The sequence below is a fragment of the Onthophagus taurus genome, chromosome 4 (assembly GCF_036711975.1).
Source record: "Onthophagus taurus isolate NC chromosome 4, IU_Otau_3.0, whole genome shotgun sequence".
NCBI classification, from domain to species: domain Eukaryota; kingdom Metazoa; phylum Arthropoda; class Insecta; order Coleoptera; family Scarabaeidae; genus Onthophagus; species Onthophagus taurus.
In genome coordinates, this window is record NC_091969.1 from 1,878,653 (window position 1) to 1,885,044 (window position 6,392).

Below are 6,392 nucleotides of genomic sequence, written 5' to 3' on the forward strand. Positions count from 1 at the left end.
AAAGGTCAAACATGGCTCAGAACGGCGTATAACGTCATAATATCACGTTTTGGGCACATTTTGTTTTTTATCTCCAACATGCTCCAAGATGTCATTTGGCGCCTGAATATCACAAATATGGTCAACAGAATTACCGGAGCCAAAAGTGATAGAAAGTTCAAACATGGCTCAGAACGGCGTATAACGTCATAATATCACGTTTTGGGCACATTTTGTTTTTTATCTCCAACATGCTCCAAGATGTCATTTGGCGCCTGAATATCACATATATGGTCAACAGAATTATCGGAACCGAAAGTGATAGAAAGTTCAAGCATGGCTCAAAACGGCGTATAACGGCAAAATATCACGTTTTGGGCACATTTTGTTTTTTATCTCCAACATGCTCCAAGATGTCATTTGGCGCCTGAATATCACAAATATGGTCAACAGAATTATCGGAACCGAAAGTGATAGAAAGTTCAAGCATGGCTCAAAACGGCGTATAACGGCAAAATATCACGTTTTGGGCACATTTTGTTTTTTATCTCCAACATGCTCCAAGATGTCATTTGGCGCCTGAATATCACAAATATGGTCAACAGAATTATCGGAACCGAAAGTGATAGAAAGTTCAAGCATGGCTCAAAACGGCGTATAACGGCAAAATATCACGTTTTGGGCACATTTTGTTTTTTATCTCCAACATGCTCCAAGATGTCATTTGGCGCCTGAATATCACAAATATGATCAACAGAATTACCGGAGCCAAAAGTGATAGAAAGTTCAAACATGGCTCAGAACGGCGTATAACGTCATAATATCACGTTTTGGGCACATTTTGTTTTTTATCTCCAACATGCTCCAAGATGTCATTTGGCGCCTGAATATCACAAATATGATCAACAGAATTACCGGAGCCAAAAGTGATAGAAAGTTCAAACATGGCTCAGAACGGCGTATAACGTCATAATATCACGTTTTGGGCACATTTTGTTTTTTATCTCCAACATGCTCCAAGATGTCATTTGGCGCCTGAATATCACAAATATGATCAACAGAATTACCGGAGCCAAAAGTGATAGAAAGTTCAAACATGGCTCAGAACGGCGTATAACGTCATAATATCACGTTTTGGGCACATTTTGTTTTTTATCTCCAACTTGCTCCAAGATGTCATTTGGCGCCTGAATATCACAAATATGGTCAACAGAATTATCGGAACCGAAAGTGATAGAAAGTTCAAGCATGGCTCAAAACGGCGTATAACGGCAAAATATCACGTTTTGGGCACATTTTGTTTTTTATCTCCAACATGCTCCAAGATGTCATTTGGCGCCTGAATATCACAAATATGGTCAACAGAATTATCGGAACCGAAAGTGATAGAAAGTTCAAGCATGGCTCAAAACGGCGTATAACGGCAAAATATCACGTTTTGGGCACATTTTGTTTTTTATCTCCAACATGCTCCAAGATGTCATTTGGCGCCTGAATATCACAAATATGATCAACAGAATTACCGGAGCCAAAAGTGATAGAAAGTTCAAACATGGCTCAGAACGGCGTATAACGTCATAATATCACGTTTTGGGCACATTTTGTTTTTTATCTCCAACATGCTCCAAGATGTCATTTGGCGCCTGAATATCACAAATATGATCAACAGAATTACCGGAGCCAAAAGTGATAGAAAGTTCAAACATGGCTCAGAACGGCGTATAACGTCATAATATCACGTTTTGGGCACATTTTGTTTTTTATCTCCAACTTGCTCCAAGATGTCATTTGGCGCCTGAATATCAAATATATGGTCAACAGAATTATCGGAACCGAAAGTGATAGAAAGTTCAAACATGGCTCAGAACGGCGTATAACGTCATAATATCACGTTTTGGGCACATTTTGTTTTTTATCTCCAACATGCTCCAAGATGTCATTTGGCGCCTGGATATCACAAATATGGTCAACAGAATTATCGGAACCGAAAGTGATAGAAAGTTCAAGCATGGCTCAAAACGGCGTATAACGGCAAAATATCACGTTTTGGGCACATTTTGTTTTTTATCTCCAACATGCTCCAAGATGTCATTTGGCGCCTGAATATCACAAATATGATCAACAGAATTACTGGAACCAAAAGTGATAGAAAGTTCAAACATGCTCAGAACGGCGTATAACGTCATAATATCACGTTTTGTGCACATTTTGTTTTTTATCTCCAACATGCTCCAAGATGTCATTTGGCGCCTGAATATCACAAATATGGTCAACAGAATTACCGGAACCAAAAGTGATAGAAAGTTCAAACATGGCTCAGAACGGCGTATAACGTCATAATATCACGTTTTGGGCACATTTTGTTTTTTATCTCCAACATGCTCCAAGATGTCATTTGACGCCTGAATATGACAAATATGGTCAACAGAATTACCGGAACCAAAAGTGATAGAAAGGTCAAACATGGCTCAGAACGGCGTATAACGTCATAATATCACGTTTTGGGCACATTTTATTTTTTATCTCCAACATGCTCCAAGATGTCATTTGGCGCCTGAATATCACAAATATGGTCAACAGAATTACCGGAGCCAAAAGTGATAGAAAGTTCAAACATGGCTCAGAACGGCGTATAACGTCATAATATCACGTTTTGGGTGCATTTTGTTTTTTATCTCCAACATGCTCCAAGATGTCATTTGGCGCCTGAATATCACAAATATGGTCAACAGAATTATCGGAACCGAAAGTGATAGAAAGTTCAAGCATGGCTCAAAACGGCGTATAACGGCAAAATATCACGTTTTGGGCACATTTTGTTTTTTATCTCCAACATGCTCCAAGATGTCATTTGGCGCCTGAATATCACAAATATGGTCAACAGAATTATCGGAACCGAAAGTGATAGAAAGTTCAAGCATGGCTCAAAACGGCGTATAACGGCAAAATATCACGTTTTGGGCACATTTTGTTTTTTATCTCCAACATGCTCCAAGATGTCATTTGGCGCCTGAATATCACAAATATGATCAACAGAATTACCGGAGCCAAAAGTGATAGAAAGTTCAAACATGGCTCAGAACGGCGTATAACGTCATAATATCACGTTTTGGGCACATTTTGTTTTTTATCTCCAACTTGCTCCAAGATGTCATTTGGCGCCTGAATATCAAATATATGGTCAACAGAATTATCGGAACCGAAAGTGATAGAAAGTTCAAACATGGCTCAGAACGGCGTATAACGTCATAATATCACGTTTTGGGCACATTTTGTTTTTTATCTCCAACATGCTCCAAGATGTCATTTGGCGCCTGGATATCACAAATATGGTCAACAGAATTATCGGAACCGAAAGTGATAGAAAGTTCAAACATGGCTCAAAACGGCGTATAACGTCATAATATCACGCTTTGGGCACATTTTGTTTTTTATCTCCAACATGCTCCAAGATGTCATTTGGCGCCTGAATGTCACAAATATGATCAGCAGAATTACCGGAGCCAAAAGTGATAGAAAGTTCAAACATGGCTCAGAACGGCGTATAACGTCATAATATCACGTTTTGGGCACATTTTGTTTTTTATCTCCAACATGCTCCAAGATGTCATTTGGCGCCTGAATATCACAAATATGATCAACAGAATTACCGGAGCCAAAAGTGATAGAAAGTTCAAACATGGTTCAGAACGGCGTATAACGTCATAATATCACGTTTTGGGTGCATTTTGTTTTTTATCTCCAACATGCTCCAAGATGTCATTTGAGGCCTGAATATCACAAATATGGTCAACAGAATTATCGGAACCGAAAGTGATAGAAAGTTCAAACATGGCTCAAAACGGCGTATAACGGCAAAATATCACGTTTTGGGCACATTTTGTTTTTTATCTCCAACATGCTCCAAGATGTCATTTGGCGCCTGAATATCACAAATATGATCAACAGAATTACCGGAGCCAAAAGTGATAGAAAGTTCAAACATGGCTCAGAACGGCGTATAACGTCATAATATCACGTTTTGGGCACATTTTGTTTTTTATCTCCAACTTGCTCCAAGATGTCATTTGGCGCCTGAATATCAAATATATGGTCAACAGAATTATCGGAACCGAAAGTGATAGAAAGTTCAAACATGGCTCAGAACGGCGTATAACGTCATAATATCACGTTTTGGGCACATTTTGTTTTTTATCTCCAACATGCTCCAAGATGTCATTTGGCGCCTGGATATCACAAATATGGTCAACAGAATTATCGGAACCGAAAGTGATAGAAAGTTCAAACATGGCTCAAAACGGCGTATAACGTCATAATATCACGCTTTGGGCACATTTTGTTTTTTATCTCCAACATGCTCCAAGATGTCATTTGGCGCCTGAATGTCACAAATATGATCAGCAGAATTACCGGAGCCAAAAGTGATAGAAAGTTCAAACATGGCTCAGAACGGCGTATAACGTCATAATATCACGTTTTGGGCACATTTTGTTTTTTATCTCCAACATGCTCCAAGATGTCATTTGGCGCCTGAATATCACAAATATGATCAACAGAATTACCGGAGCCAAAAGTGATAGAAAGTTCAAACATGGCTCAGAACGGCGTATAACGTCATAATATCACGTTTTGGGTGCATTTTGTTTTTTATCTCCAACATGCTGCAAGATGTCATTTGGCGCCTGAATATCATAAATATGGTCAACAGAATTACCGGAGCCAAAAGTGATAGAAAGTTCAAACATGGCTCAGAACGGCGTATAACGTCATAATATCACGTTTTGGGCACATTTTGTTTTTTATCTCCAACTTGCTCCAAGATGTCATTTGGCGCCTGAATATCAAATATATGGTCAACAGAATTATCGGAACCGAAAGTGATAGAAAGTTCAAACATGGCTCAGAACGGCGTATAACGTCATAATATCACGTTTTGGGCACATTTTGTTTTTTATCTCCAACATGCTCCAAGATGTCATTTGGCGCCTGGATATCACAAATATGGTCAACAGAATTATCGGAACCGAAAGTGATAGAAAGTTCAAACATGGCTCAAAACGGCGTATAACGTCATAATATCACGCTTTGGGCACATTTTGTTTTTTATCTCCAACATGCTCCAAGATGTCATTTGGCGCCTGAATGTCACAAATATGATCAGCAGAATTACCGGAGCCAAAAGTGATAGAAAGTTCAAACATGGCTCAGAACGGCGTATAACGTCATAATATCACGTTTTGGGCACATTTTGTTTTTTATCTCCAACATGCTCCAAGATGTCATTTGGCGCCTGAATATCACAAATATGATCAACAGAATTACCGGAGCCAAAAGTGATAGAAAGTTCAAACATGGCTCAGAACGGCGTATAACGTCATAATATCACGTTTTGGGTGCATTTTGTTTTTTATCTCCAACATGCTGCAAGATGTCATTTGGCGCCTGAATATCATAAATATGGTCAACAGAATTACCGGAGCCAAAAGTGATAGAAAGTTCAAACATGGTTCAGAACGGCGTATAACGTCATAATATCACGTTTTGGGTGCATTTTGTTTTTTATCTCCAACATGCTCCAAGATGTCATTTGGCGCCTGAATATCACAAATATGGTCAACAGAATTATCGGAACCGAAAGTGATAGAAAGTTCAAGCATGGCTCAAAACGGCGTATAACGGCAAAATATCACGTTTTGGGCACATTTTGTTTTTTATCTCCAACATGCTCCAAGATGTCATTTGGCGCCTGAATATCACAAATATGGTCAACAGAATTATCGGAACCGAAAGTGATAGAAAGTTCAAGCATGGCTCAAAACGGCGTATAACGGCAAAATATCACGTTTTGGGCACATTTTGTTTTTTATCTCCAACATGCTCCAAGATGTCATTTGGCGCCTGAATATCACAAATATGATCAACAGAATTACCGGAGCCAAAAGTGATAGAAAGTTCAAACATGGCTCAGAACGGCGTATAACGTCATAATATCACGTTTTGGGCACATTTTGTTTTTTATCTCCAACATGCTCCAAGATGTCATTTGGCGCCTGAATATCACAAATATGATCAACAGAATTACCGGAGCCAAAAGTGATAGAAAGTTCAAACATGGCTCAGAACGGCGTATAACGTCATAATATCACGTTTTGGGCACATTTTGTTTTTTATCTCCAACTTGCTCCAAGATGTCATTTGGCGCCTGAATATCAAATATATGGTCAACAGAATTATCGGAACCGAAAGTGATAGAAAGTTCAAACATGGCTCAGAACGGCGTATAACGTCATAATATCACGTTTTGGGCACATTTTGTTTTTTATCTCCAACATGCTCCAAGATGTCATTTGGCGCCTGGATATCACAAATATGGTCAACAGAATTATCGGAACCGAAAGTGATAGAAAGTTCAA